This window comes from Ursus maritimus, unplaced genomic scaffold (assembly GCF_017311325.1).
Source record: "Ursus maritimus isolate PB19 unplaced genomic scaffold, ASM1731132v1 scaffold_17, whole genome shotgun sequence".
NCBI lineage: Eukaryota > Metazoa > Chordata > Mammalia > Carnivora > Ursidae > Ursus > Ursus maritimus.
In genome coordinates, this window is record NW_024424119.1 from 44,578,235 (window position 1) to 44,599,473 (window position 21,239).

A 21,239-nucleotide genomic window follows, 5' to 3' on the forward strand; every position below is an offset into this window, starting at 1 on the left:
GGAGTGAAAAGTTATACATGAATTCTCATCTGTGCAGGATAGTCAGTGCCTCTAAGCCCCACATCATTCAAGGGTCAGCTCAACATGTAAGGTCAAGAAAATGTCTTCATGTCTACTTTTATTAGTTCAGCAGTACAATCAAAACTTATTATCTGCTTTATGCTAGACTGCTAGACACAGGGGGTTCCTTGGTGAATGGAAGAGACAAAATTCCTACAAACATGGAACCCGCAATCCAGTGGGGAGAAATATGATGAAATAAGTAGTTATAATAGCGTGTGCCAAGACTATGCTAAAAGATACATAGTATTTTATGAGAGACTTGTCTAAAATAAAATATATGTTGGAGTGAGGTAGGCTATTTCCCCTATCTCTGGGCTCCATATCTCCCTAAGTCTCTAGTCTGGAAGGTTGATGTCTATATCATGTTTGAAAGACTAGCACAAAAATCTGCCATATGGGAAATGCTATGGACTTCATGAATTGCAAGGCCCATGACGATAGAATGTCTTTTTTTTTTCTTCTTTGTATCTCTAGTGCTAAGCACAGTGAGTCACATGTAACAGGTCCTCAATAAATATTTGTTGAATGAATAAATGCACCCAGCTATGTGTTTCAAGTTCATGAAAGCATGCAAATGGCCATTCACTGACCTAAAGGTTATTCTCCAAGGTCCATGCTGAGTAAGAAAGAAAAGGAATTGTCAGCCCTGTTATCCTTGCCTGACCCACTACATTCTACTCTGATATCCTTTTGTTCTCCATGAATAATAATGAAAGAGTGAACAGCTGAGATGTAACAGTTTAAGTTTTAGAGTTTGGAGCAGTTTTCACTCTGGATTTTTAATGGGAAACTGTGTGCGTGTGTGTGTGTGTGTGTGTGTGTGTGTGTGTGTGTGTGTGTGTGTGTGTGTTTAATCAGACTCTCAGCCTCTTCATTTGGGCAGTGGTGACAGATACCCTCTGCAGATCTCTTAGGCCATAACACCTTTCTGGTAAATGAGGCCATTGCAGACAGGAAGCATAGCATAAATGCTACACTGCCAAGCTGAACTACAGTGAGGTGCAATGAAAAGTAGTTTCGTTCATTACAATCTGATTCTCCATCTGTCTGGGGTGGTCCTTTATATCTCTCCATCACTGCACTTATTTTGCTGGCTCTGATGAAGAGGTGAATCGATTACATTCCTGAGCACAGACAAAAACACAGCCTACCTTGTCCCCCCCCAGCCCATCCCAATCCTGAACTTAGCACCTAGAATCCTCCAGACACTGAAAGAAACTAAGGAACTCAGTAGCAGGAGGGAAACCCTATAAACTTACTAAGGCAGCTCACCTGTGAATATTTAATTACTGGAAAGGTGAGGGCTATTATTCAATGAGAATTGGCATTCGGGAGCAATGAGGACAGGTATTCAGGATATGGCCACTGCCCTTATGCCTTGCTCCAGTTATACTTAGGGGTGGGAGGGTGTGGACATCAGCAGGCAAAGGATCGGAACCTAGGATTGGATTCAGTTAATGTGGAAGGTGATCAGTGAGGGGTTAAACCCAGTTTTAGGGAGCAGTAGGAATCTAGTATATGTGATCAGCACAGTATGTAAGGAGACAAGTATACCAAACATATTATGTGGTCGCCCCAATGTGTGTGTGTGTGTGTGTGTGTGTGTGTGTGTGCGCACGCGTGTTTTCTAACACCACCAAGCAGTTCTCAGACACCAGCTGGGTGTCCCATAGTCCAACTCAATTCTGACACTCTCCACTTGAAGATAGCATCAGTCCCACAGGTTAAGGCCTCAAGCCTATAAGCCTGCTACCCCAGGCCCCACTCAGATACAAACTGCAAGTCCAGGCTGTCACTTGTACTTCTGACCCAGGGGCTGGAGATCAGAGGTTCCTGCAACCCTCTCCTTGGGTTTAATTCATTTGCTAGAATGACTCCCAGAACTCAGAAAAATATTTTGCTTCCTAGATTAATGGTTTATTATGAAAAAAGACAGCTCAGGAACAGCCCAATGAAAGACATGCATAGGCAAGGCATAGGGAAAGGGTATGGTGCCCTCTCCACACTGCCCCTCCCCAAGTCCCTCTCTGTGTTCTCTGAACCCTGTCCATTGGGTTTTTATGGAGCTTTCATTACATAGGCATGATTGATTAAATCATTGGCCATTGGTGATTGATTCAGCCTCTAGACGCTCTTTCCTCCCCAGAGGTCAGCCAGGTGGGGCCGACATTCCAATTCTCTAATCACAAGGTTGGTTCCCCTGGCAACCAGCTCCCAGCCTTGGGTGCTTTCCAAAAGTCTCTCATTAACATAAACTCAGGTGTGGTTGAAAGGGGTTTATATGAATATCAAGATACCTCTATCACTCTTACCACTTGGGAAATTTCAAAGGTTTTAGGAGCCAGAAACAGGCATAAAGACCAAATACATATTTCTTATTATAAATCACTATACCACAGTCACCAAACAGGGTTGCAACTCCAGGTTTACTACAGGAGATACAAGGTATTGATAGAGTTCATATTAAAGGTGTCTCTAAGAAGAACACTCCGTATAATCTAGAAGATAGCAAGAGCGTTTCAGTGACATAAATTAGCAGATTATAGGACCCATGAAGACCTGTAATCTTGGGCCCAGAAGGCAGGGAAGTTGATACAGGTCAGACAAGATGCTAATTCAATAAAATTATTAGAAAAATTAATGGAATTTTAAAATATAATTTTCTGTGCAAATAGTCCAAGATAATTCAATGTTAAGAGATCATTTTTAACTTAAAAAAATAAGAAGCATTTCTATAAACCTGACAAGTGATTAATTACTAAGAATCCTTAAAACTCCTCATATGCACCATTATTTTAACATACTATTCAAAGCTGATATTAGGAGTGCCTAGGTGGCCCAGTTGGTGAAGCATCCAATTCTTGGTTTCTGCTGCGGTCATGATCTCAGGGTCGTGAGATTGAGCTCCGTGCTGGACTCCTGGCTCAGCGTGGAGTCTGCTTCAGATTCTTTCTCTCCCTCTCCCTCTCCCTCCTCCTCTGCCCCTCCCCTCTTTCTCTCAAATAAATAAATAAATAAATATAATCTTTAAATTAAAAAAATTATTTAAAGCATAATTAGGTACAATCAGGTTAATTGTAAACCATGATTTTTTGTTGTTTCTTAGTTTTTGTAGTTCTTGCTCTGGTGTCAGACTTCACATTTCCATTGAGAGCACCAACTTTCTCAGTGGAACAACTGAAGTTGTCTTGCTCATTTTCCAGCTAGAAAGGCAAATGGGAAGTTCATGGAAGGTCCCAAAAAGCTATCCCAAGGCACAAAGGTAAAACTCATTGAAATAAAGTTCCTAGCCCTTTACTTCCACTTAAAGTAGGAATGTTCAACTTTTATATGTTGAATGTGTTAGATTCTGTATAAAATCTTAATAAAAATTTTTGATACTTTTGAAAGTTTGTAAAATGTTGAACTTCAAGGACCCCACTCCTGCTCTATGACTCCCACTTCTAAAAAGATAGAAATATACACATTCAAGTTTGCATGATTTGAGAGGTCACCTATTACATGTTTCCACAAGAAGTTAATGTGATAGAGTGGTGGATAAGAGGGCTAGGAAATAGATCTAGCTTCAAATGGTAGTTCTAGAATTTCTACATAATAATAGCTAATGTTCATGTGGAGTTTACCGTGTGTCACATACTATTCAGAGCACCTAAAGTAAACTCTTATCATCATCACACAGATTATAGAGTAGATATTATTATTTGATGTTAGTAATATTTTCTATTTCACAAGTAAGAGAGGAGAGGCACAGGTTAAATATTGTTTCTAAAGTCACATGGTTTAATAAGATGCAGAGCTGGTAATTTCAACTCCTGCAGGCTGCCTTCAGAAGCTGTGCTTTTAATTATGAGGTTATCCTGCCTGGAGTCTGTATGTCAGGAGCAGGGAATTCATCCCGTACCAGCAGCAGGATAAAGCCTCATTCACTTTTCTCTCTATGTGCACACCATTTACTTATTCATCTGTTCACTTGGCAACTATTTATTGAAGTCTTACTATGTGCTACAGCACCACTCAGATACCTTTCCTCATTCCTCAATATTTACTTAAATAAATTCATAAAAATCAGTTAATTTCAATAGAAACCATTTTCTCCTGCAGTTTTCACTTCCTTGGAGAGACACAAAGCACTAGGTAGTGTAAACCACTATGGACCTACATCTTCCATGGGTTTACTTACTGACAAACAAATGGGACCCAGCCTTTGTGAAACCCAAATATACATTATAGCTTGGGGCTATTCTTCCAGAGTCTTCTATTGATAGCTCCCATGGCCTCAACTACGGATGTGAGTGGACTTAGAAATCCTATAGACTCAATTAAAAGACATAATCCTTTCAGTTTCTTGAGGGGGTAGTGGGGTAGAGGTGGTATTTTTTTCATTTGTAACAATAAAATTGTGTTTGGAGAATGGACACCTCAAAATGCGATTACTCAAAGGGTCCTCTTTCTCAAAGTTAAATTCACAAAAGGGTAGTTTATGTCCTCAGAGAAATCAATTAATCCACCTTCTTGAAAATGGGTGTCCTTCTGGCTTTCGTATTGGGTGCAATCTCATTTTATTATTATATTAAACCAATAAAAGCGTTCCAAGCATTCTCTTGGCAGGGAGCGAAAGAAAAAAAAAAAAAAGCATCCTGTGTTAGATAAAGTCTTTCATTATATACAACCAAAATGCCATGTATTTTGCAATGGTGAAATGTATTTGTTCATTTTACACATGTGATGTGAATCATTTTAAAAGCCATAATCACAGCACAGCAGATGCTAATAAATTTTCAATCTGTTAGGCTTTGTTTTCTGGAGAATGAATTTGATTTGCGATGCAAATGTTACATGGGTGATTGTGTTTAGCCATGGAGATTATTATGGGAGGTCTGGTATACTAACCTCTGGGGTATTTTTTTACTATCTGATAATGTTTGCAGAGTATCCACTTTCTAGGGTACCGTGCTTCACAGCAATGGTCTCATTCACCTGTCTTAACCCCTTTTAGGATTCTCTTCCCAGTTTTGTAGTATGCATTAGGACCTATTGATCAGGAATCTGAATCCTCTGTAGGACACCAAATGATTGGAATCTTAATCCTGAGCTATCTGCTTTTCTTTCCACTGTCTCATTCCTAACTGTGGACTCTGTGAGTCTTACGATTCTTATGTTGCTGCCTCCTTTAGCGACTTCAGTACTTAGGTAGTTCCTGCTACTCACTTTTCATCCTGATGTCCAAATCTTGACCTTGGCTCACATGGTGTTAATGGCCCCATAATTTGGGATTCCTAACACAATCCTCTTTATGCATGCTGAAGAAGGCCTGAGTTTGAAAGAGGATCAGTGATGAGAGTCCTTCAGAACTGAGGGCTACAGTGGAAGTAGGTAACTAGAAGTACCTGGGGCTGTTTGATTCTAGGGAGAGCAAGCCCAAGACAGAAACTAAAAGAAATCTGTGGATAAATGCAGAATCCAAAATTTAGATGCTTACCACAGTATAGAGAGGGACCCAGAAACTACAAGTGAAGTAATATGAGCCAAACTGGAATAGAATGCACTGTGGCCAAAAAAATCAGAAAATTGGAAAAGTGAAATGATACAACATCAAGATACCATCCCAAATTGTTTCAGAAGAATGTTGCTTGAAGATTTAATGTAGCACCAACAAATCTGTATCTCCACTTCTCCATAAGCCATTGTGTTCATTCTAAGAAGATTTTATTGTATTGTTTTGTATTATATTGTTTTGTATTGTATTTAAGATTTATTTATTTATTTATTTTGAGAGAGAGAGAGAGAGGTAGGGAGGGGTAGAGGAGGAGGGAAAGGGAATACCAAGCAGATTCCATGATGAGCATAGAGCCTGACATGGGGCTGGATCTCAAGACCCTTAGATCATGACCTGAGCTGAAACCAAGAGTCAGATGTTTAACCAACTACACCACCCAGGCATCCCTCAAAGAAGATTTTAAATGCACTAATTGATACCTGACAGTGAGTTCCAGCTAATGGTGAAAAAAAAATCTTTGAAAATGGAAAGCAGAAGAGATTCTAATGTAAGTTAAAGTTTAGAAAGGTGGAGATAACTTACTTGAATTCCATGTGCTCACCTCCAAAATTTACATACAAGCATATATATTTTTAATAACTTGTATTTATATACTTGTGATATTATGCCTTATACATATCCCGGATTGCAAGTCTGTAGCACATTTCATTAATGTTTTATAATTTAATCGACAGTTCTCCATTTAGGAGTCTTTAATGTTATATTCATATTTCCTTTATTATAAACAATGACACAATGAACATCTTTCAACAAATGCATAATTTATATAATTGACTCATTTCTTTTTTTATTTTTTTAAGATTTTATTTTTTATTTGACAGAGAGTGAGAGAACATAAACAGGGGGAGCAGCAGAAGGACAGGGAGAAACAGGCTCCCTGATGAGCAGGGAGCCCAATAGGGGCTCGATCCCAGGACCCTGAAATCATGACCTGAGCCAAAGGCAGACGCTTCACCAACTGAGCCACCCAGGTGGCCCTAATTGACTCATTTCTTTAGATACAGTTCCCAGACGTGAATTCCTAGCAGTCTGTAACAGTGGTTTTATAGCTTTGGTCCATTGTATGGATGTGTTTCCCAAAGAGTTATAAACATTTACACTAGTGCCAGAATTGTGTATGTACCAAGTTCACTGTAACCTCTTCAGTATTAGCTAGTTATATATGTATTTTATGTATGTATGTATATATTCATTTATTTAAATATTTTTAAGTAGCCTCTCCCCCTAATGTGGGTCTTGAACTCACAACCCCAAGATCAAGAGTCCCATGGTCTAGTGACTGAGCCAGCCAGGCGCCCCTATAATTTAATTTAATAGATGAAACCCAGAGCACCCTACACCTAAGTTATAAAACGTAAGAGCTTTTCAGCATAATGCGGTATTAGAGTTGGAAATACTCAGAGGTAATTTAGCCCAATTCTCTTATTATTTTAATTTACATTTTTATTAATTTTTAAAAATTTTAAAAATTTTTTATAGACTTAATTTTTTTAGTAGGTTTAGGTTTACAGGAAAAAAAGGAGTGGAAAAAACAGAGAATTCCCATATATTCCCTCCCCCATACCTCCAGTTTTGTCTGTTGTTAACATCTTGCATTAACATGATACACTTGTTACAACTGGTGAGCCAAATTTGACACGTTAATTAACTGAAGTCTGTAGTTTATATGAAGGTTCCCTCTTGGTGTTGCACATTCTATGGATTTTGATACTTGTATAAGACATGCATCCATCATTTCAGTATCATTCAGAATAGTTTCATTACCTTAAAAATCTCTGTGCTTCACTTAGTCATCCTTCCCTCTGAATCCTGACAGTCTCTGATCTCTTTGTGGTCTCCATATTGTTGGTGGTGGTGTTTTTTCATCTGAAAAATCATATCACACAGTCGGAATCATATAGCCTGCAGACTTTTCAGATTGGCTTCTTCCATTTAGCCAAATGCATTTTAGTTTCCTCCATGCCTTTTTGTGGCGTGCTAGCTTATTTCTTTTCATTGCTGATTTATATTCTACTGGATGGCCATATCATGGTTTGTTTATCCAATTCACCTGCTGAGGGCATCTTAGTTGCTTCCAATTTGGGCAATTATGAATAAAACTTCTATAAACTTTCCTGTGCAGGTTTTATGTGGATATAAGTTTTCAACTCATGTGGGTAAACACCGAGGAGCATAATAGCCAGATCATGTTAATAGTATATTTAGTTTTGTAAAAAACTGCCAAACTGTCCTCCAAAGTGGCTTTAGCATTTTCCACTTCTCTTAATGTTCAAGAAACAGCCTTAGAGAAAGCCAGTGATTTATTCAAGGTTATAGAGTGCATTACTATTCGAGCAGAGAATTGAATCCAGGTTACCTGACTCCTTGTTCACTGGTCCATTACATCACCACCAAGTAAGTCCCTTGGGCTTCTCATGGGTTAAATCACTTTGCATACCAACAAAAGAACAGTACTTATTAGTGTGTACGTTTTATTGTTGTTGTAAAACACATACCTGCATGTTTATGTTTTATACATCAATCAAAAACATATTGCCCTTTTAAAAATGAAGTGTAGATGGTATGGTAGATATTAATGTCTTTAATTGTGTGTTTGCTTTGGCTGTTCAGGAAATCTTCCTTCCTAAGAGAAATTCAGGATTCTTTGGCAGCATCTTCTCATCACCATTGTATCCACTTTGAGTATGTGGTGGGCAGAATTCTAGATTGCCCCCCAGGTGCAATGGTCATGATTATGTTACCTTAGATGGCAATGGTTTTTTTGCTTATATAATTAAGGTACTAATCTATGGATTTTGAAATAGGAAAATAATCTAGGTGGGCCTATTTTAATCACAGGATTCCTTTAAAAGTTACCTTCTGCTACCCTCTACATTTGGTCAAAAAGTCAAAAGATTGAAAGTGTGAGAAGGATTGGATGTGTCTTTGCTGGCCTGAAAATGGAGGTGGGCACATGTAAGGGCTGGGGAGTAGATTCTCAGAGCTGAAAGTGACCCCTAGCTTAGAGACATCGAGAAAATGGTGACCTCATACATCCAACTTCAAGGAACAGAAGTCTGCCAACAGCCCGAATGAGCTTGGAAGCCGATTCTTCCCCAGAGACTCCAGATAAGAGCACAGCCTGGCAACAGCTTGATTTTGGCCTTGAGGGACCCTGAATTGAAAACCCAGTGAGCCTGCAGAGACTTCAAACCTACAGAACTGGATGTTGGTTTAAGCTGCTGAGTTGCAGTAACTTTTCACACAGTGATGGAAAATTAATACGGAGGATAATTCAGGATGACCATCTTTCTCTGGACAAGCTCAAGAGGCTAGATACCCTCCCCCCCACCTAATACACAGAATAAACATAAGATTGAAACTCAACCAACTAGACATTCGCTCTTAGGATTTTGTATTTGAGCACTTGACTCCAGGATGGTAAGAAGAGTCAGAAGCCATGAATTACAGATGAAAAATTCTCATTAGACTATTCCTAATTCTGGATGACTGCTGTGCTCCCGATGGCTAGCCATTGTGGCAGGCTTCATCCTTGATTTTATTTTTTTAATTTTTAATTTTTTAAAAAGATTTTATTTATTTATTTGACAGAAAGAGAGACAGCCAGTGAGAGAGGGAACGCAAGCAGAGGGAGTGGGAGAGGAAGAAGCAGGCTCCCAGCAGAGCAGGGAGCCTGACATGGGGCTCGATCCCAAGACCCTGGGACCACGCCCTGAGCTGAAGGTAGACGCTTAACGACTGAGCCACCCAGGCGCCCCTCATCCTTGATTTTGAAAGTGAACCTCCAGATATCCATGGGAATGATAAATTTCTGGATATACTTCCCAGTAATTCCATTTTGCTTAGATTACCAAGAGTTCTTTCCTGTTGCCTATAAGAAATAAGCCAACTGATAGAAATGCTGGACAAAATATAAACCAATTATTTTCCAAATCTTTCGGTCACATTCAGCAACCAAACCAATTTCTTTCCAACCTCATTTGCTTAATGGAATATTTCATGTCTTCATAATGCCAGTACAAATCTCTGTCAGGACAGCCCCATCTGCTTAGTTTTACCCACTAATTTCTGGGGCTAATATCTGATGCTCCAAGTCTTGGAGAAATGAGAGTCAGGTATAGTGGTAATGTTGGACATTTAGGAATTGTGAATTAGTCAATATTTATCATTTTGTTCATTAGGTAGAGTCTGAGAAGAATATTCCTGTTATTGTGAGGAAACGTCTGCTATCCCAACAGTATAGTTCTACTAAAAGCTGTTAATCCTAGAATCTCTCAGTCCTATTCACACTGTAGGCATGTGACCAAGACTGAACCAATAATATAACTCAATTTTCTAGTTATAGGTTTGATTCAGAGATGGACACAATACCCCAAATGGGACAATCAGAATCATTCCCCAGCCCTTTTCTCAAAATGAAGCATGTTTAAACCTAAGTATTTCATCTTCTTTGAAATGATTACAAATGGTATTATATTTTAAATTTTGGTTCTGTATGTTCATTGTTAGTATATAACAATGTGATTTATTGTTTTTGTGTGTTGCGTTTATTTATTCTAGAAGTTTTTGTAGATTCCTTGTGCTTTTCAGAATAATCCTCTGCAAATAAGCAGAGTTTTATTTCTTCCTTTTAAATAAATATGCAGGCCTTTTTTTTTTTCTTGCCCGATTGCAGTGGCTAGAATTAACAGTATTGTGTTGACTGAGAATGGTGAGAGTGGACATCCTCACCTTGATGCCAATCTGAGAGGGAAAACACTGACTCTTTCATCATCGCATATAATATTAGCTGTAGAATGTTTGTAGATGCTCTTTATCAAATTGAAATTGTTCCCTTTTTTTTCTTAATTTGCTAAGGAATTTATTTTTATTTTAATCATGAATGGGTATTGGCATAAGCAGATATTTTATTTATTTATTTATTTTTGAGAGAGAGAGGGCAGGGGATGGGGCAGAGAATCTTAATCAGGTTTCACACCCAGTGCAGAGCCAGCCGCCAGGCTCAATCTCACAACCCTGAGATCATGACCTGAGCAGAAATCAAGAGTTGGATGCTTAACTGACTGAGCCACCCAAGCACCCTCTGAATTAGTTTTTTAACCTGGTTCTAGGTTTCTTGCTGGAACTAGAACCTTTTCCTAAATTTTAGGGACATACTTCTCCACCCTTTATCTCTGCTTGCCCATTTTCCTGGACTAGGAGCTGGACTATGCTTCTAGTATCCATCATGCCTTCAAGAAGCAATCACGTGGTTGTCTTCCATGCCCTCTGGATACAAAGATGTATACGACATGAGGGCTGTTTTTAAGGGACTGATGGACTAATGGGGGAAATGAGAATGATATTAGAGTGTATGCTTTAGATAGCTGTCGTTAGAAAGTGTGCAATGGTCGACACAGCACAGTAATATGCTCTGAAAGATTAGGATAGGCTTTTTGGAGGCTTAGACACTTTCACTGAATTTTGAGCTTAAGTGTGATCTAGCCAGAAAAAATTATGGGAAGAAGATGGCAGGAAGCAATGGAAGGCATTTTATACATACACAACTGGCTTCAAGCCTTGCAGAACTAAGATTCAGATTTGAAAAGGGGCATGCAAATGTCTAGGTTGCAGCAAAAATAGGTTAAAGTAAAAATGAGGAAGTACTTGGTGGCAAAGAATATTCAATAATGAAATTGTGCTATTATTGGAGTTAGAATTAAATAGATCCTGGAGACCTTTAAAAAGAAAAGAGATACCTTTTGAATGCTTTAACTCTAGGCCTACACTGAAAGCTGAGACAGAAATATAATGATGCAGTTAGTATTTTAAACAGCTCAAAGCACTTTCATGGACATTATTAGATTGCAGACATCCAAAATTACTGAGCCCTACCCAGTCTTTACACTTCCTCTCTCCAAATTCCCATCCTACCATAATCATGAACTCATTCTCAAGAAAAACAAAAATGTCTGTAGGCAGCAGGTAAGCAACCTGAACGATTACATTCGGCTAAGGTAAATGAGAGGAGATGATATTTCCCACAAAATGGTATAACTCAACCTCCTGGGAGCTGTTTGGCCGTTAGTTGTTAGGTTATTGGAATTTATTTCCTCAACCTAAATACAGGCATATAAAAAGGGATTTTTTTTTAACTCAATAATTACTGGCAATAAAGACAGAAAAGAATGAAGCCCACAAAGCCAAACCTAATTTGGGTAATTCTACTGAAGAGAATCTTCAAAGTAGCAGGTAAATATGAGACCCTAAAAAGGCATTATTATTTGGCTAATATACTCATTGATTGTCTACTATGTGGCAGTCATTGTGCTAAGAACTGTAAGGAGTACGGATTAAGTTGACCCTGTGCATTTCCTGCAGGAAATGGGAGGTGAAAAGCTAGTATGTATGAAAGGCCCAGGTACGATACTGGTGGAAAGAGGAAGGGAGGTGAGAAGTATTTTGTCAGGAAGTAAGGAGGTGATGGAGGACTGTTTTACTGCAGAGCCAAGAGGCTTGGGTAAATTCGTGGGCAGAGCAAACACAACATGTAGAGAAGGCAGTTTGGTTAGAATGTAATGTTTAAGAGATGAGTAGGGAGAATAATATTTTTAGTGCTGTACTGAAATATGCATACACTACTCTGATGCCATAGGGGATTTATATCCTGTCGATCAAGCTTCAGAAAGCAGGTTATTCTACCCTACTCCCGAAGAAGTCAAGTCTTCAGTCTCTTGCCTTGATTACTCTGTTTGCAGATGTCCGTTTGGCCAATTGGTGACTATCATATTTTTATCTTATAATGCAAATACTTTGAAAAATATGTAGTTTATAAGACAATTTTACTTTGCAGTGCTAACAATCTCTATTTCCAGGGTCTATGATTCAGTTCCAATAATTAGAAGTGTCTTGATCAACCTTCAAGACATTGTTTCATTGTGTTGAGGTGAAGATGTTTATTTTATTTTTTAAAGATTTATGGTTATTTATTTGATATAAAAGAGAGAGAGCATGCACACCTGAGTGGGGGGAGAGTCAGAGGGAGGGGGAAAAGCAGACTCCTCACTGAGCAGGGAGTCTGACACTGGACTCAGTTTCAGGACTCTGAGATAATACCTGAGCCAAAGGCAGACGCTCAACCAACCGAGACACCCAGGTGCCCCAAGGTAAAGATATTTAGTAGGCATTGTACTAGGATGCCATTTATCAGTTTAGTAGCATTCTTCAGCATTTGTCATATACATACCAACCAATATATAGTCATTTTCTCAGTGATTCACTTTCCATTGCTTACAATTAATCTCTCCACCTAGATATAAGTAATAACTCAATGCCATTTTTGTATTTAAATCATAAGTATGCCTTTCTTAGACTTGTTCAGAGACAGTAGGGAGACGGAGATAAGTGAACCAATTACATTTCCTCCCTGATATTTTAAAATATGTGACCCAAGGAGAGTTAAACATTCTGGAAGGAGGCAGAACAGAGATATCATGAGTCGGTACTGCCTTAAAAAAGCGAAAGCCACGAGTGAATCAATGCCTAAGAGAGTCAATAGTACTGGACCTGCACGTTTTCCAGTGCCTAAACTATGTTTCCTCGTCCTAAGAAGCTTCACTTAATGGTTATTTCCTCATTTTCATAAATATTCTCCCCATAAAACATTGTTTCTTGAGGTAAAATGAATGATACCAAAATCTTAGTTAACACAGTTAGACTTGGAGTCACTGGGTAGAGAATGTGAATGTGGGCCCCTGGAGATGAGAGGATTTTTTCTTCCAGGTAAGGTGTTGGAGCAGGCTGGGATGGTGATCGTGTGTCCCTGGAAGAGAAATTAGTTCATGCAAAATAGGAAGATGCCTTGAATGGGGAGTAATTCAGAGGGTGTGAGGGCAGTGGAAGGGATCACCGTTGGTTTGTTCTCAAGCTGGAAGGCCACAGAAGTTCAGAGTCAAGTTGATCTCATTCCTAGTAGTCGCAGGAGTCTACAGAGAATGAGGAGTAAGCAGAGGAAGCCACAGGTGAGGGAGAAAAATGGGTGTAAAGCCAGACAAACAAACAAATCAACCAACCAACCAACCAACCAACCAACCAACCTGGGAAGAGCAAGAATAAATCAGAAAAGAAAAAGAAACAGGAAGAGAAAGAGAAGAGACAGGTTCCCCAGTTCCAAAGCTTTGTCCTTACTGTGCATTGTATCCTATCTTTGGATACTCTAATTATGCTTAAAGCTCCCCTACCCTGCCTCCATGCCTCCATCCCCATTACCATGCACACACACCACTTGTGCTACCTCGAATGAATGGATCTTTCTTCTAACTACCACAGTACCACCGCCTGCGTAAGTGTGGACTGAATCCAGTTTAGCTCATTTAGGGTTATACATCATGCTAAGAGGTTTGGACTTTACCCTGCAAGCAGGCATCTAGGCTAGTGCTTACTTTTTCCCAACATTTTGTCATGAAAAATTTTAAGCATATAGTAAATGTGAAAGGATTTTCAGTAAATACCCATATACCTGACACCTAGATTACACCATTAACATATTATCATACTTGCTTTATCAAATATCTATCCATCCCTTTTTCCCTTTTCCCATCCATTAATCTGTCTTATTTTTGGTGCATTTCAAAATAAATTACAGATATCCATATGCTTCCACCTAAATGCTTCAGCATGCATATCATTATCTAGAGTTTGATATCTTTTTATAATTTCGATGTAAAATGTACATAAAACAAAGTACACAATTTTATATACCTCTGTAATCAAACCCTTATCCAGATGAAAGAATTGTGTTATCCCTCAGAAAGTTCTCTCATGCCACTTACCAGGCAATCCCTTTCCCCACCCTATAGAAACAACCAATGTCTTCATTATTTTTCTCTCTAGATTTGTTTGCCTTCATTACAATTTCATAAGAATGAAATCACACAGGGGTGCCTGGGTGGCGCAGTCATTAAGCATCTGCCTTCAGCTCAGGGCATGATCCCGGCATTATGGGATCGAGCCCCGCATCAGGCTCCTCCGCTGGGAGCCTGCTTCTTCTTCTCCCACTCCCCCTGCTTGTGTTCCTTCTCTCTCTGGCTCTCTCTCTCTCTCTGTGTCAAATAAATAAATAAAATCTTTAAAAAAAAATGAAATCACACAATATATGCTCTTTTGTATAAAGCTTTCTTCATGCAGAAAGATGTTTTTGAGAATCATCCATATCGTTACACGGTAATTCATTCCATTTTACTGGTGAATGACTAGATTTTTTTTTAAATAACTGTACCATTTATATTCCTATGAAAAAATATATATGACAATTCCACTTGCTCTGCAACATCACCAGCCTTTGATGTTGTCACTCTTTCTGATTATAGCCGTTCTAGTGGATGTATAATAGTATCTTAATGTTTTTCTAGGGATGTACTGTATGCTGACTAACATAATATAATAAAAACATATTATTGTTAAAAAAATAGTATCTTAGTGTTTTTAATTTTCAGTCCTTGATTACTAATGTTGTTGAGAAGTTTTTCCTGTGCTTATCGGCCAATTGTATATTTTCTTTCATTAAATATCTATTTATAATTTTTGCCCACTTTTGTCCATTTTTATTGGATTCGTTATTCATTTTTATAATGAAGTCTGGTAATGTGTAGAAGTTTTATTTTATTTTTTTTAAGATTTATTTTAGAGAGAGTGCGTGTGCATGGGTCAGGGGGCAGCAGGGAGGAGCGGGGTGGAGGGGGAATCTCAAGCGTACTCCCCACTGAGCCTGGAGCCCGACTCAGGGCTTAATTTCACAACCCTGAGATCACGACCTGAGCTGAAACCAAGAGTCCAAGAGTCAGATGCTTAACGGACTTTACCACCCAGGTACCCCTGTTTTGAAGTATTAAATGATGATATCTAATTGATCATTTTCATCATTTATGGTTATTTCTTGTTGCTGTCTAAAAGACCTTTGTTCACCTGCAAGTCTTAAAGATATTCTCCTATGTTTCCCTATAAAAGCTTTATTGTATTTTTGCCCTTATGTTTAGGTCTGTGATTCTTTATAAGTTAAGTTCTGTGTATAGTGCGAAGTAGGAATTGATGTATATATATATATATTTTTTTAATGAGTTCCTTATTATACCAACACCATTTCTTGGGAGAAAATACCTGTCTGTCTGTCTGTCTCTTTCTTCTACATTGGACTCCCCTGTTGCCTTTGTTGGAATGGTTCAGGTTCTTTATTGTTCCACTGACCCATATGCTAATCCTAATTTTACCACTGTACCATCCTGATTACTACAACATTATAGTAAGTTTTGAAATTAAGTAGTGTAAGTCTTGCAACTCTATTCTTTTTCAAGATTGTATTTTATATTCCTGATCCTTCATAAATTTTAGAATCAGCTTGTCAACTTCTATGAAACAATCTTCTGGAATTATTTGGGGAGAATTGACATCTTAACAATATTGAGTTTTCCCATGCATGAACATGTTATATCTTGTTTATATCTTATTATAGGTGTCCTTTAATTATCCTCAGCAATGTTGTGTAGGTTCCTGTACATAGCTTCTACATAACTCTTATTGAAAGTATTCTCAATTTTTCTTTAAATGATGCTATTGTAAATATAATTGTTTTATTTTAAATTGCATTTTTGCTGTAGTGTATAAAAATTCAATTGATTTTTGGATTACTCTTTATCCTAAAATCTTGCTTAATTCATTTACTAATTCTAATAGCTATTTTTCAATTCCTTGGGATTTTTTTATATAAATAATCATGTCATCTGGCTCATTTGTTACAATGAAGCACCATCTTTTTCTGCCCTCAATAGAAATGCATTGTTGGAAAGAGAAGAAAGAATATGGTAAGAAATGGAGTTCATAATCATTGGATAGATGTTCTAGTTCTTTTTCTATATAATTCTGAATTGGATAACGGTAGAAAAAATCCAGAATTAGATGGAAGAAATTCAAATATCTACTCACTCTTCATCTAAAGAATCAGACTTCTTATTCACATTTTATAACTTAGTAAAGGGAGAAACAGCACCTTTCAAAGCTCCTTTTTCTCTTTCATTTCTGAACTCCTGAAAGCCAGTCATGTTCCCAGACTCCCTCTTCAAGAGCAGAATTTCCGGCTATATCATGTTGGGTAAACAGCTTTATTTCCCATTGAATGAGATTTCTTCCAGATAGGACAGCAAGAGAAAGTGAACTGCAGACATGGGAAATATAACAACCACCCATTAGGTGGTATAGAGTTCAAAAGTAAAGACATCAGAGGAGCTCAGCTGGCAAAGGTCAGTTGCTTGGTCATACAAGTCCCCATGGGGTGCCACAACCTTTGTAGGTCCAAATCCATTCGAGGGCTGTCCCTTGGTTTGCCTGTCTCAGATACTCATTGTTAAAAGTGTTTCAGAGTTTATCAGATTCAAGAATGCTGGTTCACACTAAGGAAGCTCAGAAGAGACCTATGACTAAAACCAGAATAACAATGCATTAATTTACACTGAGAAATAGAAATCTAATGTAAATTGAGTTTTATGTCACCCTGGGCAGTGCATTCTCTCCCGATAGACCAGATAAGTAGAAAGATAAATTAGCAGAAAGTATGCCTGAACAGCACAGAATTGAAACAAGGCAGATGAGTCTGTATGATGCAAATACTTAATTGGTTTAGTTTAATAGACCCTGAGTATCCATCTCCGTAACTGGCATACTCCAGCAACTACAACCAGACAGATGATATTTTTAGGCCAGAGAATGTTGTTTCCTGCACAGAGCAAGTGTAATGACTTCTCTGTACTTCCACTGAAGAGCACTTCCAACCTATTTTTATGTATCCTTTCTGTAGTTAGGTTTTTACCTTCCATTAGATTACTAAGCTGATTTGGAACAATTCTATATTTTTAGTTACTTGGCATTTTCTTGCTCATACCCATCAGGGGTTGATTTCATGGCCTACACATTAGTAAATAATTTGATCTACCTTCTTTCAAAGTTCTTATTCTCCTTGGAGTGTTTTTATTTGCGTCCAGATTAAAGCAAGGCACAGTTCTAAGAATGTCCCGTAAATTCTTACTCAGTCTTCAGAATGGTCCTGAGAGGGAGACATGATTACTATATTTTCCTTTTACAGACATGAAGACTGAGAGTTAGAGAATGTAGCTGATTTTTCCGTTGTTAGTTGAGACATATGTATATACACGCACATACAAGTATGTGTACATATTGGACATCTCTTATGGGTCAGGCATGGCAGAAGTGATGGTGTAATAAACAACCTATCCTTATTGTCTGTCTTACAACAATTAGTGAGACTTAAACAGTAACACTGTGAAATTTAAACATGTGAGACATTTTGCAAACTCCATTATGCTATGTCAATGTTGGGAAACTTTGTTCCGTCTGAGGCTCATTTTGTGTAATGACTTAATGAATGTGTGAATGAATGAATGACTCTGCACTATCGTTAGCAATGCTTCTTTCTATAAATAAAGGAAAAGCAAAGTTGAATAAGTATGTTCAAATCTTTAGAAATTTCAAATGACCAGGGTCCCAGTTGTTGCAACTTTTAATGAATTCCAGCAGTGTTCTGGCATTGTGCAGGAGACAGAGGAGACATGACCCAGACTAACAGACACACCATCAAAGTGGGACAAAGGCCATCAAGATAACAGAAGGAGAAGGTGAATAACTTGTTCCAAGAGGAAACAGCTGGAGCTGGTTTCTGAATGCTAAACAGTTTTGAGTTTCTCTTTGATTCAGGAAAGCCAAATCCTCACAACTTCAACTTTGAGATGTGTTCTGAACATCCATAAGACCCCCAAACTGAGTTGGGAATCTCCTGTGGAGAGGTTTCCTTGGGTTATTTTCTTAACTCCTCTCTTCTGCATTGGCTTGTCGATGTAAGAGAAATGGCCTTTGTCTGATATTTTCTTCTCTGATCCCAGCACAATGCTGGAGGGGCAAAGGTCTTGCAACATATAAAGGGAAAATATAAGACAGACTGACTGGTAAGATGTTTCAGTTTAAAACAACATCAGTAGGTTCCATTTATTTGGTTCTTAATATATACTAGATATTGTGATAAGCACTTAATATAGTGTCTTACTTTACCATTAAGTCCACTGTGAGTGGGTGGGCTATCCTAGGCTACATGGTATGGGTGAGGACATGGAGATCCAGAAAGGAATAGTGACTTACCCAAAGCTGGTAACCTCTGAGCAAGAAGTGAAATGCACTCATGGAAAGTTCTTAGGAGTCCAAGAACGTAACCGCTCCCCACACTGACCCTTTCAGGTAAGGGCTCGTGAACTGCATTTGCCACAAAAATTTCCTTCCTGGCTCTGGCTTAATATAAGTGTCCTTTTTTCCTGTATCTTCTAAAGTATCTCTTTTGACTTTATTAGAGCATTAAACATTTATTGTTATTTTAGGTGTCAAAATATGTATTTCTGCCCTAGAGTCTCTTCTCTTTGAAGGCAAGGATAATCTTTAAACCGGTTCATTCCACCACAGTGGCCTAAGACCTTCTTCAAGACAATCTTTAGTGAGCATTGGCTGAATTGACGTGATTGACGAAGGTTAAGTAGTACATAAGCTAACATGAAAATGTCATAAGTTACCTGTTTCATGAATTTTGCTAAGATTATCAATCAGAGATGTGTCCTAATTCATAAGCAGGGACACCTTACCAATCTCTGTTATAAACAAAAAACACACATCCACTATACTCTTGTTATTTTGTCATACACTGGGGGAAGATACAATTCCTCTCCTAAAAGAATCCATAGCTTTATGGAAAAGAGCAGAAAACCACACTTCTTGACGAATAGGAATGTGTGCCTTTGTATTTTCAGGGCCTATCAAAGGGTCTGTCCCAGACAAATGCTCAGTATAAGTTGGTTGACTGACATTTAAAAACAGAGGAAATTGATGTCAGTAGGATGACCAAATAAGATGTCCTTCTCTCTCTCTCTTTTTTTTAATGCAAAACACATTTACCTTTTATAATGCAAATTCACCTTCCACAACCAAAATTTAGCGTCCATTGACAGACAAAAGTTACCTTGTGGGAGCTTTGGGATTCAGGTGGGGGATTTTGCAGTCCAGAGGGAGGAGAGGTTTTTTGAGAAGGCAGAATCATACCCAAGTGACTGACTTGCTGACCAGTGATCACAGCTACAGCTCTGTACTCCTGAAGACTCAACTACAGCCCGTTGGGCTTTGGTTCTACCAGTACCATATGCCAAGGGACTCAGAAGGAGTCATGCCCACCCATGTATCAGGTAGTAGGCACATAGGCATCCAACCTGGCTGTGGACCCTGAAGAGGCTTGCAAAGTGCCCAGCCTTTTTCAGCCACCGTCCAGAAACCTGGAAATAAGCCCTCCAAACTTGGTCAGACTGTGGATCCAGAAAGGTCCTGTAACTGGGCTCCGGCCTGTTACAGCCACAGTCTATGAACAGTCCTGCAGCACAGGGACCAGGACGAACTCCTATCTGTACCTGTGGAGACCCTGTAAGGGCCTTATCTGCACATCCGGCCCATTACAGTCACACTTTGCCAGCAGCCCTGGGGGTCCTCCCCAAGGGAGACACTCATGTCTGCGATCCCCAAAATTCTGAAAGGGTTCTATATTTGTATCTAACCCTCTCCAAGCTGTGGTGCACTGACAGATCTGCCAGCCCAGGGACCAAGCAGGAGACACCCCAGCCTGCAAGTCTGCCCTCTAGGAGACCTTGAAAGGGCCCTATGCTTAGCTCCAGCCCTCCCATCAACAGTCTATGACTAGTATTGCTGGCACAGGGAACTAACAGGAAATACTCCATCTACACACCCAGAGATCTAGAAAATGCCTTACACTTAGTTCCAATCCCTCCCAGCTGCAGTCTGTGAACAGCCCTACCAGCACAGAGACCAAATGGAAGACACCCACATCTACACCTCAGGTGATCTGAAAATGGTTCTATACTCAGCTCCAGCCCCTACAGCCATGGAAAGGGGCCAGTCCAGCCCACTCAGGGACCCGACAGATGACGCACCATGTCATCCATGCCTCCAGAGCCTCATCTGCAGACTTCAAGGTTGGTTGCGGAACCTGAAACAGCCCTGGAGCTCTATTTCAGCCCCTCTTGGATCACAGTCCAAAGCCAGTCCTATCCACCTGAATATGCATCTGGTGATCAAGGAGCAGCCCTCCCAGGAAATTGGTGGGAGCCACACCCATCTGCACATTGGGTCAGAGGCTGTCTGAAGACCCAACTGAGGACCCTGAAGCAGACACTTGTCTCAGTGTCACCCTACCAAACAAAGTACCAGAGTCTCATCACCCAGGGACCAGACCGGATCCACACTCACCTGAACCCCTGGTAACAAGCCCACCAACCACGGACCCCAGTGTAGACCCAGTGACAGATTTGTAACCAGTTCTGACCCAGTACAACTGCAATTCTGGCTGTAATCCCGTAAACCTGGAGACAGACAAGAGAAGGTCTTGACCCGCTGAAACTACCCAGTAAATACTGGAAGCGGTGCTTGAATATAGATGAAAAAAAAAAAAAAAAAGTTCTGCAGCTGAAGAATATTAATGATAAAACTGAAAAGTGTGTGTGTGTGTGTGTGTGTGTGTGTCAAGTTATCATGT